The 20140-nt window shown below is 41.2% G+C and overlaps 1 long non-coding RNA gene across 2 annotated transcripts in view; it reads right to left on the reverse strand.

Annotated features, from left to right (window-relative positions):
• Positions 1-20140, reverse strand: part of LOC112658799 (uncharacterized) — a 46692-nt gene that overhangs the window by 21470 nt on the left and 5082 nt on the right. For both annotated transcript variants that reach the window (XR_007408445.1, XR_003135978.3), the window contains exon 4: positions 17560-17669. This is a non-coding gene — a long non-coding RNA (uncharacterized LOC112658799). The remainder of the gene's footprint in view (positions 1-17559; positions 17670-20140) is intronic.

Consider the following 20140-nt stretch of genomic DNA (forward strand, 5'->3'; position numbering starts at 1 on the left):
TGGCACAGAGTAGGCACTCCATAAGTATTTGTTAGTAAATGAAAGGATTCACATGTCTCAAGTTAAATGCTCAGATAAGTCTCAGGGTCTTTCTTCTTACCAGCCATCACTCTAGGGAAGGGAATGGGAGATTTTTGTCTCTCCCCTTCCAGGGTAAACCTGAGGGCTTTTTTTCTACTTCTTATTACATACCAGTGGTTTCTGTCCATTCCCAGCATGACCTTCAACTAGTCACCTGGTTTCCCGGGGGCTCCCCCTCCTTACTTGGAAATGAAGTGAATTCCAATTCCTCTTCCTGTTTACTTATTCTAAGAATTTGTTGAGCACCTGCTGTTTGCCTGGCACTTTCCCTATTATAATTCTTAAAATTCCAATTCTAGAATTCTGTGAAGAACATATAGCACCACATATCACATTCTTCTAATCCTTTGTGAATAGAGAACTGTAGATCCTTTCTGTGGAAGAACTTTAGGAAGCAAGTTCTGACAATGTCCAGGAGCACATTCTAGAACTTATAGAAACACACTGCTGAAAAATCTTCTTCTTTTTAAAACTCTCCCTCCCACAATTTAGCTGTGTGTTTCTTTATAAAGAATCATTTTTCATTAAGCTGTGAGTTCCCTTGAAAAAAAACAAAAGTTATCTTACTGGAGCCCATCAAAGCATCTGAAATACAGCAGGTTCTCAGTAAATGTTTGTGGAAAATAACTAGAGTCCATGTACTTCTAGTTTTGAAATCTCATCCTTCATCATTTTATTTTCCCCAATAAATTAATAATTAAAACAATGAGACTACAAGGGTACCTGAATAGCTAAGTTTGTTAAGTGTCCCAGTCTTGATTTTGGCTCAGGACATGATCTCGGGGTCCAGGGATCAAATCCGCATGGGGTCCTGTCCTGGGCAAGGAGCCTGCTGAAGATTCTCTCCCTCTCCCTCTCCATCTGCCCCTCCCCCACTTCACTCTTAATCTCTCTTTAAAAAATTAAATAAATAAAACAATTAGACTATACCTAATCACAGCCTTGGGCAGCAATATGCCAAAGACAGATGATTAGAATCTTACTTTGTTTCATGCAGGTGAAAAGAAATGGAAATATCTATTATCTGCTTATAGATATTCTATTAAACATAAAACTACTTTAAGGATTATCGCTTTTAATAATGTAGCGGGCATTCAGTTTCACATGAACTATCATGTTTAACTTCTGTAAGAATCCTATAATCCATTTTGCTACCCAGGAGACTGACCTACAGAGAAGAGGCTTGCCCAAGGTCACAGAACTTGATAGAATCTGGATTTGTAGCTGGTTCTTTCTCAGTGCGCAGATTGCCACTTTGCCATATTGTCTCTAGTTGATTGTGTAACATCCATCTTAAGAAGGAATAGAACACTAATGGAGACCCTAATACCTCAAACTCTCAACCAATTAAAACTCTGCATACTTTCAGACTATCAGGTATTATATTAACCTCCTCTTGAACTCTTCTGGAGGCTTCTGATAACAGGTCAAGACTGCTGGCATTCTATGCCTAGGGCGCAGCTATCTTCTCATGACCTCTTTCACATTATCATGAAAACTCCATCTTTTTCATGCACTTGTTCCTCCTTTTCCAGCAATCTAGGTCTTCTTCATTTTTGTTTTACTTCCTTGTTCTGGAGACACAAATCCTCCAGTAGCTTCTTCAGTAGCATAAGAGGTCAATGTTTTAAGTCTTACATGTCTAGAAAATATCTTTATTATTCTCCCACACATTTAATTAAGACTTTGAGCATAGAATTTTAGACTGGAATTCGTTTTCTTTCAGATATTTAAAGACATTGCTTCATTGTCCTCTATCTTCTAACAGAACTATCGAAAAGTCTTTTCTAACTATTTTTTTTTGTTTTATTTCACCTCTTTTCTCTCTCTCTCTCTCTCTCTCTCTCTCTCTCTCTTTCTCTCTGGTTCTCATAGAACAATGTTTTATTTTCATCTAGTAAATGTGGGGAATATATTATAAATGTGTGGGTTCACTCTGCCATTTTAACCTTGAAGTTCCAGTCATGCATTCCCCCCTCCCCCCCCCACCCCCGCTCCCGGAACACAGCAAGTTGGAAGCTGCACACGTTAAGCATGACAAAGGCCTCTGGACCAAAAACAGAAGAGCAGGACACACTCAAATGAGGTGAATACCACACTATCACAACAAAGAATGGGGGCGGTGGAATGAGCCAGTCACCAAAGTCTCACGACACGATGCTTTGGACTGACTTTCCCCTTGCTCTTTCATGCTCCTTCAGAGAAGACAGAGGCAGCCCCTTGACCTGTTTCACAAGATTCCTTAGTATCTGCCCAACTGCCTGCAGGTCATCCTCACTGGTGTGGGTAGACAATCAGGTATGCTGGAGGGACTCTGTCTCTTACCTGCTGAAGTTGCCAGTTTTGTGTTTGTTACATCAGGGAACTGAAGGATAATGCTGCCTCCCTAGTTGACATACAATGGATTACTGGATCAGACTACATTACCTTGATCCCAAGATCTGAACAAACTTGATCTTAATCTTAAATTACAGTCCTGCTGTGCAATAGTACGAGGCATCCAGGCTTACACACATGGTGTATGAACCCTGACTGCAAGATGGAGCAGTCAATACCTAACACTTACCAGAGATTCATTTCCTCAACAAACATTGACTTTAGATACAAAGACCCTTTGATACAAAGTGCACAAGGTGATAAATGGATGCCCTCCATCACTGTCACCATCATCCCCAAACACATATATCCACAATTGTTCATAACCCACTTAGCACCTCTTCTCTTGAAGACAGAAAATCCCCTCAGGTAGGGTTAATCAAAAAGCACATTCCCCTGAAAGTACTTCCAGGATGAGTAAGAAGGGGTTCCTGAGAAGAAAGAGAAGCGTGCATGAAGGACTGTGGCTCACAAGTCAAATGAAGAAAATGGTTTAGGTTGGGCCAAAAATGAAAAGAATCTTGGGAGGATGTGATGTTTTAAGGTTACAAGGGACCAAGTTAACCTAGCTAAAAAAAAGAGTATGGAGGAAGTTGACTAGTCAAACGCCTCATGGCTAGTTCAGGAAGATGTTCTGAGTGAGGAGAAAGGAATGGAAAATGCCAGCAAGCATCAGATAAGGAAAACAACAACTAACTTGGGAAGCAGAAAGTAGACAGTGAGGAAAATCCCTTCCCACTCCTCCCCAAACCCTGGTTCTAAAAGTAATTGACCCAATTCTTTCTTCAGTGTTGGCTTCAATTTACACAGATTAGAAAAACATCTCCTCCCTCAGCCTCACCAAGCAGCCTATGGTTTCATTTTTATTTTTCCCCGACTTTCAAAAAAAAATTAAGGAGAGAAGTTAGAAGAATAGTTCCAAAAATATTCCCACTAGCTACCGAGACTCAACAATGGTTGCTACTCTATCACGTCCTCAGTCTCTTGAAGAACCCTTTGAATGGAAGGTAGGGGTCAGGCATTGTGATGCTTCATCCCTAAATGCTTCTGTGTCTTTCTAAAAATAGAAGTGTCCTTCCAAAGAGCCATGATGGAAACACTGCATCTAAGAAAATTCACAGTAATTACCTCCTATCATCCAATACCCAGGCCATATTCAAATTTCTCCAGTTGTTCCCAAAATGCCTCTTAGAATAGCCATGCCTTTTCTGCTCTTCATCATCAGGTTCTTTTTTTTGTTTTGTTTTGTTTTGGGTATCGTTTTGAGCTAGGATCTGATCAGGGTAAACACACCACATTTGATTGTTAAGTCTCTTTAGAGTCTTTTAATCCTTTACTTTAGGGCAGTTCTCCCACTTTTTACCCATAATATTGGTGTTTTGTTATTTTGTTTCTGTTTTTGTTTTCTTCAAGAGTCCCGGACAGTTTTGTGACATTTCCTATTTTCTGGTCTGGCTGCTTGTTTAACCTATATCAAGTCAAGCCCCTCTATTTCCTGTGAGTTGAAGCATAGGTCTAGAAGCTTGATTAGGTTTGGGTCAAACATTTTTGGCAAGAACACCTCATTGATGATTTTGTGTAGTTCATGGCCCATCCTTTCAGGAGATCGCCTCACCAGGAGGGTGAGGTCTCCTGAGTAAAGTGGTGACCATCAGATCTCTTTGTTGTAAAAGGCAGCTTTCCTCCGTGCAATTAGCAGGTGACTCTGGAAAGCTCTGTTGGTATGTGTGACTATCTTGTCTCCCAACAGCCCTCCACCCAATGCTTTAGCATCTATCAATGATCCTTGCTGATAACAATTATTTCTTTAACAACCCATCAATTATTAAATGTCTAATGGATGAATGGGAAGGAGAAAAATGAGTATTGAGGGAAGAAACAGAGAACAAGACAAATGTAGCGAACGAGTGCAAAGTCTTTGCCAAGACCCACTTCAATATACATATAACTGTTTTCAGAGTCATGGGTCCTTTAAGGAAATGCTGGCCTGAAGCAATGAGCAAGGAAAGCCAGAAGCTCGACTCTGTCACTTTAGGAAGAAGTGAATGCATTTCAGCGAGTCTAGGCATCGACATTTTGTTCTGACCTTCATCCCCAGCTGTAGCCCAGAAAGAGCTAACAAGTCAGGGGGAGGTGTGACACCATGCCACAAACCGGGTATTTGGACTGTGGATTTCCTATATGACCAGGAGGAGGTAGCGCCAGGCCAGGCAATCTGGATCTCTTCCTACAGGGCTGGTCTACAGAACACACTCAACAATAGCCATTTATCCAGAACTCTCAGTTCCAAATCTTTACTTCTTTCCAAATAGTACTAGCCACACTGTCCAAAAACAGGTTTCTTTGAAAGAAACAAGTGGTCACTTTGTTGACAATGAATACATGCATTGTCTTAGGTAAATTGCTCTCTTTCAGAGTTTAGGAAATTAAGTCTGTCCCCATAAAGGGTTTACTGAATGCCCACATCAAAGAATATTTCACATCGACTCATATCTTTAAATCACTTCACGCGATCTCAAAGCACACGTCTTTTTAAAGACACCCAATACTGAAAACTTTGTTCCCGTTCTGAGGCCCTCAGATTCTAGTTATGACAAGCAAGAACCAAACCCCCCAAAAGGAACTTAAAGTTTACTTCAATAAACATAAGGAGCAAGCGTAGACCCTCTGGCAAAGAGCGTAAAATCCCATAAGAGAGGTAAGTCCTACAGAAATTCTACAGCCCACAAGAGAGCGTGAGATGCAGTCAGAAATGGGTAAAAGGCTGTGAGGAAGACAGCCGTGCACATCACTTCTCTGAGTTGAGGAATCAGAGAAGGTGTCTCCCTGGGGGCTCCCCCAGGAATGGAAAATTATTCCCCACAGTAGGAACAGACTCCCGGGACGTCAGCCAGTGCTGACTCACCAGGTAATTATGAAAGTCTGAACGTATGCTGCTCTAGACAAGTTATGGTTTCATGACTCCCTGGAGAGCACTATAATTATTTCAAGGAGAAATTTTTTTTTAGGCCTTATAGTTTGTTTTGTTTTGTTTTTTTTTAATGTATTTGAAAAGGACAAAAATTCAGATTCACTTTAGTTTAATTTAATGTATGCATGATTTTTAAAAAGAGGGAGAGGAAGGAATTATGTTTTCAAGCAAACAGCAACAGGGTGCTCCAGCTCCTAATGGGTCGGGAATTTGGAATCACTGCTCCAGACAGCAGATGCTAGATAAATGATGAATAGACAAATTCTTCAGATGCTTTTTTTTTTTTTTTTTTTTTTAATAAAGGACTTTAGTGTCTCTTGTCAGTGATTTCACCCCACCCCTGCCTTCCAGCTTCCCGGGTCCCTAACCATCTTTTGTGTCATGTTCTGTACACTACCCATCACCAGCAAACTAATTTCACACAAGCCTTACATCTCTCTCCTTCAGAAGTAACTGCAAATTTGCCAGACTCTGACTTTACCGGGCTCAGAAAAACTCCACTAAACAAAACATTCCAACTACTCCAAAAGGAGCTGACAAGAAACTCATAATGTGAGAAATTTACTGCCAATTATACAATCTCATTATCCATATCAGCAGTGGAGACTTTAGATATTGGAAGCAAATTCTGACTTTAAAAATAAAATGCAGGGAGAAAGATGTCACCCCCATGATCCTGAAACATGGTAAAATTGTGTGTGTGATTTTTTTTTTCTAGCACATACCTAATAATACTGTTTCTGCTATTGAAAGAAGACAACATCATTCTCTTGTTTAAAAAGTTTAGGCCTAGAAAAACTTCCTTTATCTTAGGGATGGAAAATTCTGCTTGAAGGTCTATACCTGGGACGCCTGGGTGGCTCAGTGTTTGAGCGTCTGCCTTTAGCTCAGGTTGTGATCTCGGGGTCTGGGGATGGAGTCCCACTTCGGGCTCCCTGCAGGGAGCCTGCTTCTCCCTCTGCCTATGTCTCTGTGTCTCTCATGAATAAATAAGTAAAATGTTTTTAAAAAAGCAATTAGGAAGAGAATGGCCCAAGAGAGGGGCCAGATTGAAGACAACCAAACAGCAAGGCAGCGATGTTGGCCTTCATCTGATGGCTCTCTGTTAGTTCTACCCTAGTCCCATCCTTGTCATTAGAAGAAGCATGGACAGGTGTGATGTTGTGCAGGTTGGCCTTGTAAGATATTCTGACAAAAGAGAGGGCAAGTGCAACCAAACACCGTGCAACCACTATAAGAATTATAAATATTAGGGAAACTTGGGTGGCTCAGTTGTTGAGCATCTGCCTTCGGCTCAGGTCTTGATCCCGGGGTCCTGGGATCAAGTCCGACATCAAGCTCCCCACAAGGAGCCTGCTTCTCCCTCTGCCTGTGTCTCTGCCTCTCTCTCTCTCTCTCTCTCTGTGTGTGTGTGTACGTGTCTCTCATGAATAAACAAATAAATAAATAAGATCTTTTTAAAAATTATAAATATTAGCATAAATGATGTGAATGCTTAAAGTCTAATTACTAGAGGAGAGAATTTACAAGTCTTTTAAAGGAAGATAGAAAGAAATACAAAAACATACAATCTAATATCTTTCTAAACTTGAGTTATTGAATAATTACTGCTTGATCTAAATCTTTTTTTTTTTTTTACTTCTGCTTCTGCCTCTAACTTGCCTACTTTTTTTTGAAGGTTAAGAGAAAAAGGACTATCTGCATGTTCTTTTGTTTATACCTTTGCCACAAAGAAACCCCAAAGCTGCTTACAACTGATCAGTAAGAACTTTCAGGAGGAGGCAACATCACAAAGTTGGAGAGAACCAAGACCGCAGCTGGAGCCGCCAGGATTCGATGCTGGTGTTGACCCTGACAAGTGGTGTAATGTCACTCTACCTCAGTTTGCTCATCTATAAAACGGAGACAACTAAAACATCTATCTCAAGGTTGTTGTGTAGATGAAGTGAAACAATCCGGGTCAAGTGTTTGGCACAGTGCCTGAGAGCAAATCAACAGTGTGTCATTACTGCTGCTATTATGATCATCACCACATCCCTCCCCAGCGATCCCAGCTAATCTGTGAGCACTGAGATCTTTCTCTGCTTCTCCTGGAGAGCTCTGTAGGAAAGGCATTTCCTCTTCCAGGGAACTTTGGCTGCAAAACAAATACTGGATAATAAATAATTAAATAACAATTAAAAAAGGAATGTAGACATTTACACAATGGGCAACCACAGAGCAAGACTGGCTTCTTCTAATGGATGAATGTTTCCCCTGGCAGCTAGATTTTTAAGAGTTTTTCCCACCATTTTAACCAAACAGAAGAATGCAAAAATAAAGTTATCACATGGTTTCCTTAGTATCCAAATTTAACTCAGTTGAAGGAAGGGAACGAAGGGACTTGATGGCTACTCAGAAAGCAGGGAGCATTCATATATTAAAAATAAATGCACTGAGCCAATTCTTACTTCAATTTGCCTGTTCCATGTACTAGATTGTTTGTATTTATTTGTTTTTTCAGGTGTTTGTTTTCTTAGGTAGTGTTCCAAGTTATAGTGGTGGGCTTGATATGCTTTTTCTCCATAGATGAAGCAAGTCGACTTCAAGATTTGATCCTTTTTCAAAGATTATTTATTTATTTATTCTGAGAGAGAGAGAGAGAGAGAATGTGTGTGAGCAGGGGGAGGGGCAAAGGGAGAGGGAGAGACAACCCTCAGGCAGTCTCCCGTCTGAGCATGGAGGAGGATGCTGTCCTCCCAGCACAAGGCTCCATCCCAGGACCATGAGATCATGACCTGAACCTTAATCAAGAGTCAGACGCTCAATCAACGCAGCCACCCAGGCAGCCCTGAATCTTTTTATCTGTATAAGTTCACCAAAAGACTAGTTGGCATCAAACAAAAGGATGAGGTTAATACAAATCCCCCCAAATAACTCCTATTCAGTAGCAAAATCGACTACTTTTAACTCTTGGTAGAGAGCCAAGCTAATTGTGAATCCTCATTTCTTCACCAGTCATAAAGCTTTGTCTCAGGGTTCCCAAAATTTCCCTAAGAGCTGCTAACTTTCCAGATAGGGCTCACCTGAACTTTGGGTGACCTACTTGTCATGTTTATGTCCTCCCACAGCTCTAGGTATCCTGTAGTTGCAGTCTCTCCCTACACAACAAAACTAAAGGGTCTGGGGTGTGGACGAGTTCAAGTCCCAACTACCAAAGGCACAGCAGAAATGAGCAGAAATGCTAGCCACAGAGCCTCCAGTGGTCTATCACTCTCCTGTAGGATCACCTGTAGAATTGGTTTTACTTATATTGTGATTCTAAGCATTAAATCTTGCCACTAATCCCTTACTGCACAATTCCTACCACCCACCAAGAGGTAACAGAAAGTTGAATCAGATACTCCTTCCTTAGGTTCCCAAGAGCTGATAATTGAAAATACAGATTATTCACAAAGGCTTAGTTTTACTCCAAACAGAAATGTGAGGGTCAGTTTGGGTGTTGCTTTTAATCTGTTTGATACTGATTCGGTGTGCTTTTCTGGCCATCTACTCATCACTTTCAGAGGGAAGTTCTTCTTATGTATCCTGGCTTCCTTAAGCAAAACAAAGTTAAGACAATGCTTTCACCAAAAGAGAATGCTAAAAAAAAGTTACAGTAAAAGACCAAGAAGTCAATACAGTAGCACTCGGTGGCTGAGAATTTACCTTACCAACTCCATCCCTACTAAGATAGAGGTGATAGTTAGTGTAGGTCTGACTGGCAGTGCTGTTCTTAGAAAAACAAAGCAAACAGCTCAAATCCAGTTCCTAGAACCAATGGCTTGCAGAGTTTACCAGTTTCTACAGTAAGAAATATATTTCCACCTTGACCCAGTACCCAGGCACGCGAACTGAAACAAAGGTTTCATGAGTCAACACCTCCCCCAACTGCAGGCAGCACTCAGTGGTGTTGGCCAACTCTGCTTGATTTCATTTTTGAAATGTTGGTGGTGACTTAGTAACTGATTTCACTATGCTAATGGGTTGCAGTTCACAGTTTGAAAAACCAAGCCCTAGAAAATCACCTCCTGTGCCACACAGGTCAAGAAAAGTGCTCATGAGACAAAGACCAATGTTTCAGTTCCCATTTCAGTCCCTGATTGAACACTGCTTCTCCATCGCCAGGGTTCGAGAAAAAACTTCTTATGGCATTTGTCAAAATGGTAAGGAAGACTTTATTGAAGACTGTTGAGTAGAGCAGAGAGATGGAACTCAACCCCAAGTACAAAAGAATGAGTGGGGATTTATAGCCAAGGAACGGAGTGAGGGGATCAGTGGATGGAAAACCAGCATGAGGAGCATGAAGAGGAGGGGATTCCTGTAACCTGACCTAACAGAATTCTTGCTCAGAGCTGGCCACGGAAGCTAAGGACAGCATGGGATCCAAGGTCAAAGCCCTGAAGAGAGCTCAGAGGAACCTGACTAAGGAGAGAGTCCTTTTCATCTGTTGACTATCGGTAGTCAACAGAAAGATGGACATTTTTTTTTATTACTAATGGAAAAGAAACCCTCAAAACAGACACTGAGATGATCTCCCAGCAGGCAGAACTACCAACAGCTCAAAGCATGGCCCGTGGGACTTTTACCCAAACCTCCGACATCCAGAGGCTTCCCTAAAATGACAGGAAAGGAATTAAGGATCAGAAGAGGAGACTTCAGCAAATAAAAGACTTTCTGGGAAACAGAAAAATGGTAAAGATTTAGTAATTAGCTGCAAGCCAGGGTACAAGGGCACGAGAGGTGGCCAGTCCTCTTGCAGAACCCGCAGTGCGGGGATCCCTGGGTGGCCCAGGGGTTTAGCGCCTGCCTTCAGCCCAGGGCATGTTCCTGGAGTCCCGGGATCGAGTCCCACGTTGGGCTCCCTGCAGGGAGCCTGCTTCTCCCTCTGCCTCCCTCTCTCTCTCTCGAATAAATAAATAAAATCTTGAAAAAAAAAAAAAAAAGAACCCACAGTGCTGTAAGCCTTTGAGGCACTGGACACCCAGAAAGACAGGTGTGAGTCCCAGGTCTGGACAGGAGAGCAGGTCAAAACCCTGAAGACGGGCTCCTTGTGGGCTCCATGTGCCCTTTCCTGCCCCTTTCTGCCAACAACTGCCCCTACCCCATACACACTACTGCATTCTCACCCACGCTTCAGTCAAGAATGGGAGATGGTGCTCTGGAGAAAATTAACCTGGGATTCTCCAGAATTTGGGGACATGAGGTATGGATAAATGAAAATGAGAGATTGGGGTCTTACCCAAATCTTTAATCCATTTGGAGTTAATTTGTGTGTATGGTGTAAGAAAGTGGTCCAGTGTCATTCGTTTCCATGTGTCTGTGGCTTTCCAGTCTTCCCAACACCATTTGCTGAAGACTGCCTCCTTTACCCATTGTATATTCCTGCCTCCTTTGCCATGAATTGACCATACATATGTAGGTTTATTTCTGGGCTCTCTATTCCACTGACCTTTGTGTCTGTTTTTATGCCAATACCATATTGTTTTGATTACTATAGCTTTGTAAAATAGTTTGAAATCGGCAGCGTGATACTTCCAGCTTTGTTCTTCTTTCTCAAGATTGCTTTCACTGTTGTAGATCTTTCGTGGTTCCAAAAAAATTTTAGAATTTCTTTTCTTTTTTTTAGAATTTCTTTTCTATTTTTGTGAAGAAAAGATCATTGAAATTATGCCTGGGATTGCATTGAATCTGTAAGTGCTTTGGGGAGTATGGATATTTTTCCTATTAAGGCTTCCAGTCCATGACCATGGAATATCTTTCTACTTTTTGTGTCATCTTCAATTTCTTTCATCTTATAGTTTTCAGTGTACAAGTCTTTCACTTCTTTGATTAAATTTATTCCTAGGTGGGGTGCCTGGGTGGCTCAGCCATTCAAGCATCTGCCTCTGGCTCAGGTCATGATCTCAGGGTCCTGGGATTGAGACCCTCATAGGGCTTTCTGTTCAGCAGGGAGCCTGCCTCTCCCTCTCCCTCTGCCTGCTTGTGGGCTCTATCTCTGTCTCTCTGCCAAACAAATAAGTAAGATCTTTATTTTTATTTTTTATGTATCTATTTTTTAAAAGATTTTATTTATTCATGAGAGACACAGAGAGAGAGGCAGACAGAGACACAGGCAGAGGGAGAAGCAGGCTCCCTGAAGGGAGCCTGATATAGGACTCAACGCCAGGAACCCAGGATCACTATCTGAGCCAAAGGCAGGTGCTCAACCACTGAGCCACCCAGGAATCCCAATAAATAAAATATTCTTTAAAAAAATTTTTATTCCTAGATATTTTATTCTTTTTAATGTAATTTTAAATGGGATTGTTTTCTTAATTTCTCTTCTGATAATTCATTATTAGTGCATAAAAATGCAACAGATTTTTGTATACTGATTTTGCACCCCACAGCTTTACCAAATTTGTTTACTGGTTCTAACACTTTCTGGTGGGGCCTTCAGGATTTTTTATATATAAAATCACGTTGCCTGCAAATAGTGATGGTTTTGCCTTTTACTTTCCAATTCGGATACCTTTTATTTCTTTTTGCTGTCTAATTGCTCTGAGTAGGACTTCCAATGCTATGTTGAATAAACATGGTGAGAGTAGGCACTCCCTTGTTTTGTTCTTGATCTTAGAAGAAAAGCTCTTCACCATTGAGCTTGATGTTAACTATAGGCTTGTCATAAAGGGACCTTACTATCCTGAGGTATGTTCTGTTTATACCCACTTTTTTGAGAGTTATCATAGGTGGATGTTAAATATTGTCAAATGCTTTTTCTGCATCTATTGAGGTGATCATATGATTTTTTTTTCCTTTCTTTTGTTAATATGATCTATCACATCTCTGGAATAAATCCTTAACATCTAAAGTGAGTGCCTTGCGGGCAGTGTATACATTCACTGAGACCATCTCCATAAGCCCTAGATGTGTGACAAATCTGAAGCCTGCTGCTCAGGCTGGAGTCTAGGACAAGAAAATAGGCCTTTTCCACATGAAGCCTCGGGGTGTGTCTCATTCTACTATGTGTGGTGCTCTGGGTGTGGTAGTCTGCCAAGAACTGTCTCTCTGATTATTTCACACACATGGGGCCCAGAAACACAATCCCGCCTGGCCACCATAGGACACCATGGCATCCCCTGTGTGGGCTGCACATGCTCACTAGCTTCGACAGTATTACGGGAGTGGTGCAGAGGCAAGATGCTTGCCTGGTGGCTTTGGCAGGGCTGTGGGAGTAGCACAGGAGGGGGCACTCACCCAGTGGCTTTGGTGGGATCAAAGAAGCAGTACAGGGGGTGTGCATGTCCACCAGCACAAGCATATTAGAGGGAGAGTACAAAAATGGCACCCATCAATACCAGCACTAGGAAGGTAGAGGGATAGTGCATAAATGGTGCTTGTCAACACCTCTGTCCTCAGAAAAAGTCCCAACAGGCTCCTGCCCCTCTATATACTTTAAGACTAGCAAATAAATCTCCTTCACATATGGTGTAGGCATTTTTCAAACTGTTGTTATGAGCTGTGTCCTAGAGCAAGTGAGTTTGTGCATAAGCCCTTTATGAATGGAACCCATGTTTTCTATGAATCTCCTGAACATAAGCTTTGTTGGTTTTCAAAGCCAGACATTTTAGGGCCTTGTGGGATCTCCAGTGCAGATTCCAAAGGTTGAGGTGGCCGACATGGAGTGCAAACTGATAACTAATGAAGGAGAAGCTTCTTATTTGTGAGATCCATTTCAGTCGTGGGTTGTGGCACTAGAAGTAGGGTTTTTGCAGGATCACGTCTCTGCCTCTCCCACCCATAGTCATTTTATCTATTGTTGTGGAAGAGCTCTTCAGCTGGTTTTAATGTCTTTTCTGGAGGGAATTTTTCCATATGTAGCTGCAGATTTGTCATGTCCATGGAAGGAAGTAGATCCAGGATCTTCCCATGACACCATCTTAAGCCTGAGGGAAAATCATTTTTAGCCTAAAATCTTATGCTTGTCTAACTAGAAATCAAGTAAAGAGTAGGACTCATTTTTAGACATGTAAGAACACAAGAAAATTTACCTTCCATGTATTCTTTCTTATGAAGCTACTAAAGGATGTGTTCCAGCAAAACAAGGGAGTAGGTCAAGAAATAGGAAAGTAGACACTCCAGGAAACAGGAAATCCAGCACAGGAGGGCAAAAGGGAAATACCAGATGATGTTAAATTCCCAGCATGTTGGCCAGCTAACAGAGGGCTCCAGGGAAGGGTCTCTATGAAAAGGTTGTGACAAATAAAATCATGGTTTCAGAATTTTAAATAGAGATCTTAAGTTTAAAAGAATTATAAGAAGATTTTCATCAGCCAGCAGCTGGAGCCTGTTGCACAACAATTCTTGAACAGATAAAATCTCCTAACTTTCGTTTATGGAAAAGTACATTTGAAAATCGCTTTGTGCTCAGCTAGGTCTTGAGATGATTGGGCAGCAGAGATGAAACCCAATGGTCCTCAGCAGATGAGGAGAGGACACATCTTATAACTAAAGGTTAGCAAACTTGAAATGCACTATTCAAAAAGGGTGATGATAAGACACACCTGAAAGAGGTCTCAGTTATTTGTTCAGTAAAATATTTACTACCTGTAAGTGATCACAATACTTGACAAGGAGAGTAAAACTTTTAAGATCAATGAAACAATCCTGAATTGCATTCATCACTTTGTCAGTAGGTTAGTAGCAATCTTGATTTCAGAATGCATGGATCAAGTTCTGTTTATTATGAAGGCCGGTTTACTCGATATACCCTTCCCCCCAAGAAAAACATTAAAAACTGATCATGTTTGAGCCTTTGGAAAACAACACTTAAGGACATTTAACAGACCCAATGAAGATGTGGAAAGAATTAAAGCCAGATATACAAAAGCTAAGGCATTTTTTAAGAGTATGCTTAAGTACAGTAAAAACAAAAATTTGTTCAGTAAAGAAATGTAATCCTAATTTATAACTCACTACTTGGCTGTAGTGGTGTAGTTATAACTCACTACTTGGCTTTTTTTCTCCAAAAAAGAAAGCAATATTTACATAGTTTAAAAATGTAAACATTGTACTAATGAAGTAAACAACATACCATGGGAGGGTGGGGTAGGGGTACATGGCATCAACCTGTAATACAGAAACTATTTTCAAAGTGTGGACAGGTCTTAGGAAAACAAAGATAGGGAAGTACCCTGAGCTAACAATAGCAGGAGGTCATTGCCATTTCTAGGCCTGAATGTTCAAGCGCAAGGGGAGGGACAGTTATCAGAACCTCAGAGAGCAACTGTATAGATAAGGCTGGCTGCCAGAAGAGGAGAAGGAGTCTTATCCTTCATGCCCCCTCCAATCCAATCTCCTGCTGATGCCTCCATTAACCAGATGCAACCCAAAGCCTAAGGATTCGGGAGCCTGTGCACTTTATCCACAAAGGGCAGCCTCCCTGGGGATAGGCTGGATAAACGAATACACCTGGAAGAGGTAGACAATGACCAGCAGAGAGCTAAAACTTCACGACCACAAAAGAATAATGTCAAAAATTAACACATCAAAAAATAATACCACTAACCTGTTATTTAGAATTGAACTGGCCAACCCTCAAAAGTAGTTGCCTCTGGAAAGTAGAAAGAGTTGAGAGAAGGTATGCAAGAAAACACTGTTTTTCATGGTAAAGCTTAGAACTATTAGAGTTTTTAAATATTTGCTTAAATCACTTGATTCGAAATAAAAATTAATAAAATGTTTAATTTTTTTTAAATGTTTAATTTTTAAAATTTTAAAATGTTTAATTTTTTTCACCATTTGGTGAAAAATGGTGAAAAAAAAAACAGAGAGAGAGAGAGAGAGAAGAGAAGAGGGGAGAGGAGAGGAGAGGAGAAAGTAGACATAAGGGGAAGAAAATTGTACCAATTTTGTCTTTTGAATCTAGCTCTGGTAATCCTGTCACCTCCCTGGGCCTCAATTTTCTCACTTATAATGCAAAAATAATAGCCCCTATCTCAGAGAGTGGTGGAGAAATTTGAATGACATCATATATATAAAACATTTGACACAGGATAAGCCCTTAGCTAATGAGAAAGGGCTTCACAGAGCTCTAAAGAAAGGGAGCAAAAATCTTAAAGTCACTAAAAGACAATGCCTTTATAATTGATTGACTTCTTTTACAGCTTCTCTTGAAACCTCAGTATCTAAAAGAGTCTGGCTAATGTCAAATGCTCAGTAAAAATTTGTTGGTTGAAAGAGTGGAAGTGTTCCATCACAGCACTGCCAGTGCACTTTCTGCCTCTCTCCTTGATTTGATGTAATGGGACAAATTCAAGGGCCTTGTGATCTGATTCTGTAGGTTTCGCCTTGACTTTGACCTTGCAGTCAGTCTCATTTCTCTGATCTTTCCAGACTACTTCTCTGCAGCCCCCAGCCACCCCCTGTAGGCCCCCAGCCTAGCCCCCTGCAGCCCGCACCTACACTCCTGCAGCCCCCACCCATCTCCCTACAACCGCTACCTACCCTTCTATAGCCACAAGCCTACCTTTCTGCAACCCCCACATCTCCTTACAGCCCTTATCTAACCCTCTACAGCTAGGCTCCTCTGCCATCTTAATCCTATTTTGTATGTGAAGCTTCTCAAACACATACTCCATCCCTGAAGCCTCTCTCCAGCCTAAACACCAAGTTCTCTGCACTCTGTACTCTGGAGTCTCTTCTGTGAAGATTGTGAAGCAACTAACCCTTGAGTGCAGGAAGGTCCATTAGACTGACATCGCGGAGGATGCTCTATCAGTGGCTTCACAGCAGGGAACTGAGGCCCAGGGGTGCTCTCTAACACAGTTATGGAAGGATTGAAGCTCCACAAATGATGTGGAAAAGAGGCTCTTGTAGCTCTCTCAGTGTCAGGCAGTCCTGGCTTCATCTGTTCACACTTGGGGAAATGCTCCAAAGAAAGGTTCTAATTCCACCTTCGTCCTGTTCTCTGGCTTCTCCGTAAGATGCAACGTTCTGGTTAGAGAAAACTAAATCCTTTGAAATTAGTATGTGTTAATATTTGTTTAGGGAAACCTGGGTCAGTCAGTTAAGTGTCCGGTTCTTGATTTCAGCTTAGGTCATACTTCTGGGGTCATGCCAGTTCAGGCTAAGTGGGCAGTCTGCTTGAGATTCCCTCTCTCTGCCTCTGCCCCTCCACCCTCCTCTTTCACTCTCTCTCTCTCCAATAAATAAATAAATCTTAAAAAATTTTTGTTCACCATGTAGGACACATTTTTTTATGGCCTTTCAGTGAGCAGCCCTTTTTCACTGCTAACAAAGCCCTTAATATGGAAGCGACTGCTCCTTGTCAATAGCCGTCTCCTCTTTATAGTCATGGGCCCAGGGACGTACATGTGTCCAGGGCCTGCCTCCAAAAAAGATCTCTTTCCCTCATGAGAGGTGCAGGAGGAGGCCCTTTGTCAAGGCCCTCCTTGCTTCCTGCCTGGATTCCAAGGTGTGTGGGACAATCGATCCTCCAGCTGATACAGTCATCTCTGATTAGAAAGTGAGGTGTTGCTGACCCACTGACGATGTAAAGGAGCAAGAGCAAAAGGGTCAGACCCTCAGACATCACTGAGTCACATAACCATTCCTCGGCCCACCTTAATGGTCTAAGTAAGGTATTATTGGATTTTCTGCAGCTTGGAGTCAAAACAATCCTAAACGATGCAATGTGAATGCCATTAATAGCAATATGAGAGTCAGTTTTGTCTGTTTCATATTGTCTAAGAGGACATGGGTGTCCTTTTGTTCGAAACTCAACTCCAGGGGCACCTGGGTGGCTCAGTGGTTCAGCGTCTGCCTTCAACTCAGGTCATGATCCTGGGGTCCTGGAATCGAGTTCCCCATCAGCCTCCCTGCAGGGAGCCTGCTTCTCCCTCTGCCTGTGTCTCTGCCTCTCTCTGTGTCTCTCATGAATAAATAAAATCTTTAAAAAAAAAAAAAACAACTCTACACTGGTACTTGGGACTTTCTTGCAATGACAACTATGATGTCTATGAGTGGTATCAAAATCTTTTACCATCAAGAAAGAACTGACATGGTCATACTTCTCATTCACAGTCCAGATACTGCCAATTTTGATAGACCACAGGATCAGTGCCACTTACCTTCCTTCTAGGGCCAACGGACGCAATACTACACAAAGTTGTACAATTGTGAGTCACATTGCTTCTTATGACACTGGGAAAAGTCTTCTAGAGAGGCTTTCTGAAGCTGTCTGGAAAAAGAGAGATAGGTCTCTTACCTGCCACAATGCCAACACAGCACACACACCGCAGATCCTACTGATGGGCCTCTTTTGGAGAAAAGCAGAAACCCTCCCAGATGCCATCTTGGCCCGTGTTTATAGAGAGATACTGTCTGGATTCCATCTTTGTAAGGAAGCATGAGTGGTGCCCTGGGAGGCTCTAGAAGATTTGCAGCATGCTTTGGAATTGTTGCTTTTCTTCATAATAGGTGGGTAATAGAACACACCTATGTCTTCCAGAAGAGGAGATAATGTGAAACAACACAGCCTATCCTCTAACGATAATGGAGACAAGTTCTCAAATGTCAATGGGCACAAAAGTGACTCAGAGAGTGTGTTCAAAATGCTGATTCTGAACCCCCACACACCACTTTTCTCCCTCACAATGAAGAAAATAAGGTTGATCACATTATTAACATTCAAAATGTAAATGTGCTAAAAAGAAAAAGAAAGACAATTAAAAACCTGAAATGCCCCTACTCTGAGAGAATTCACCATTATAATGTTGGTGCTTGTCCCTCCATCTGTTTTCCATGCATTTATACGCACCCAATGTTAGTTTACAAAAAGTTGGCAGAAGTGGCTATTATCCAAGATGCCTTTTTAAAAAATTTTTTCTGTGTTCATTTTGCCTTTCCTTCCCCAGAAAATCAATGTTAATATTCTGGTATATGACCTTCCATTCTTTTCACTTATTGATAGAATCCCACATGAAAACACTGGAAGATATACAAAATTATTTTTGCCATTATTTTTACATAAAAATGTGACCATGGGCACCTGGATGGCCTCCTTGGTTAAGTGGTGGACTCTTAGTTTCAGTTCAGGTTGTGATCTCAGGGTCATGAGATCGAGCCCTGTGTCAAGCTCCACGCTCAGTGGGGAGTCTGCTTCTCTCCCTCACTGTTTCCTTGTGCCCTTCCCACCACTCATATGCTCAAATAAATAAATCTTTTTAAGAAATTAAAAATAAAAAGATGTGACCATGTTATTTATATATATATATACATATATATATATATATATATCTTGCTTATTGAACTTAACTTTTTTCACAACAATTAGTACAGCATTAATTCACCCTTTTCAATAGCTGTATATTTCACAGCATGAATGCTGAATGAATATTTATTTATTTATTTATTTATTCATTGCTCTAGTATAAAGCATTCTATCATACACACACACACAAAAAAAAAACTCAAATAAATTAAAGATCTAAATGTGAGACATGAAACCATAAAAATCCTAGAAGAGAGAGCACTGGCAGTAATTTCTCTGGCATCAGCTGCAGCAACATCTTTCTAGATATGTCTCTCAAGGAAAGGGAAACAAAAGCAAAAATAAACTACTGGGACTACATCAAAATAAAAAACTTCTGTGCAGCAAAGGAAACAACCAACAAAATTAAAAGTCTGTGGAATGGGAGAAAATATTTGCAAATGACATATCTGAAAAAAAATTAGTGTCCAAAATATAAAAAGAACTTATACAAATTGACACCCCAAAAACAAATAAACCAAGTTAAAAATGGACAGAAGACGTGAACAGACATTTCTCCAAAAAAGACATCCAGATGGCCAACAGATACATGAAAAGATGCTCAACATCGTCACTCATCATCAGGGAAATGCAAATCAAAACCACAAAGAGATATCACCTCACACCTGTCAGAATGACTAAATCAGCAACACAAGAAACAAGTGTCAGTGAGGATGTGGAACAAATGGAACCCACAAGCACTATAGGTGCAAATGCAAATTGGTGCAGCCACCATGGCAAACAGTATGGAAATTCCTCAAAAAGTTAAAAATAGAACTACCCTACAATCCAGTAATCACACTACTAGATATTTGCCCAAAGAATACAAAAACACTAATTCAAAGGGACACACTCACCCCTGTGTTTATAGCAACATTGCCTACAATAGCCAGGACATGGAAGCAGCCTCAGTGTCCACTGACAGATGAATGGATAAAGAAGATGCGGTGTGTATATACCAAAAGAACAAAATCTTGCCTTTTGCAATGACATGGATGGAGTTAGAGAGTATTATGCCAAATGAAATAAGTCAGTCAGAGAAAGACAAATGCATATGATTTTACTCATATATGGAATTTAAGAAACGAAACGTACAAACAAAGGGGGGAAAAGAGAGAGAGAGAAACCAAGAAACAGAGTCTTAATGATAGAGAACAAACTGATGGTTCCCAGCAAGGTGGGGTAGGGGGAGTGGGTGAAACAGGTGATGGGGATTAAGGTGTGCACATGTTGTGATAAGCGCTGGGTGATGTTCAGAAGTGTTGAACCACTGGGGTGCCTGAGTGGCTCAGTCAGTTAAGCATCCAATTCTTGGTTTCCACTCAGGTCATGATCTTGGAGTCCTGGAATCCAGTGCTGCATCTCACCCCTTGTTTAGAGCAGAGTCTGCTTGAGGTTAT

This window comes from Canis lupus, chromosome 35, assembly GCF_003254725.2.
Source record: "Canis lupus dingo isolate Sandy chromosome 35, ASM325472v2, whole genome shotgun sequence".
Classification (NCBI taxonomy): Eukaryota; Metazoa; Chordata; class Mammalia; order Carnivora; family Canidae; genus Canis; species Canis lupus.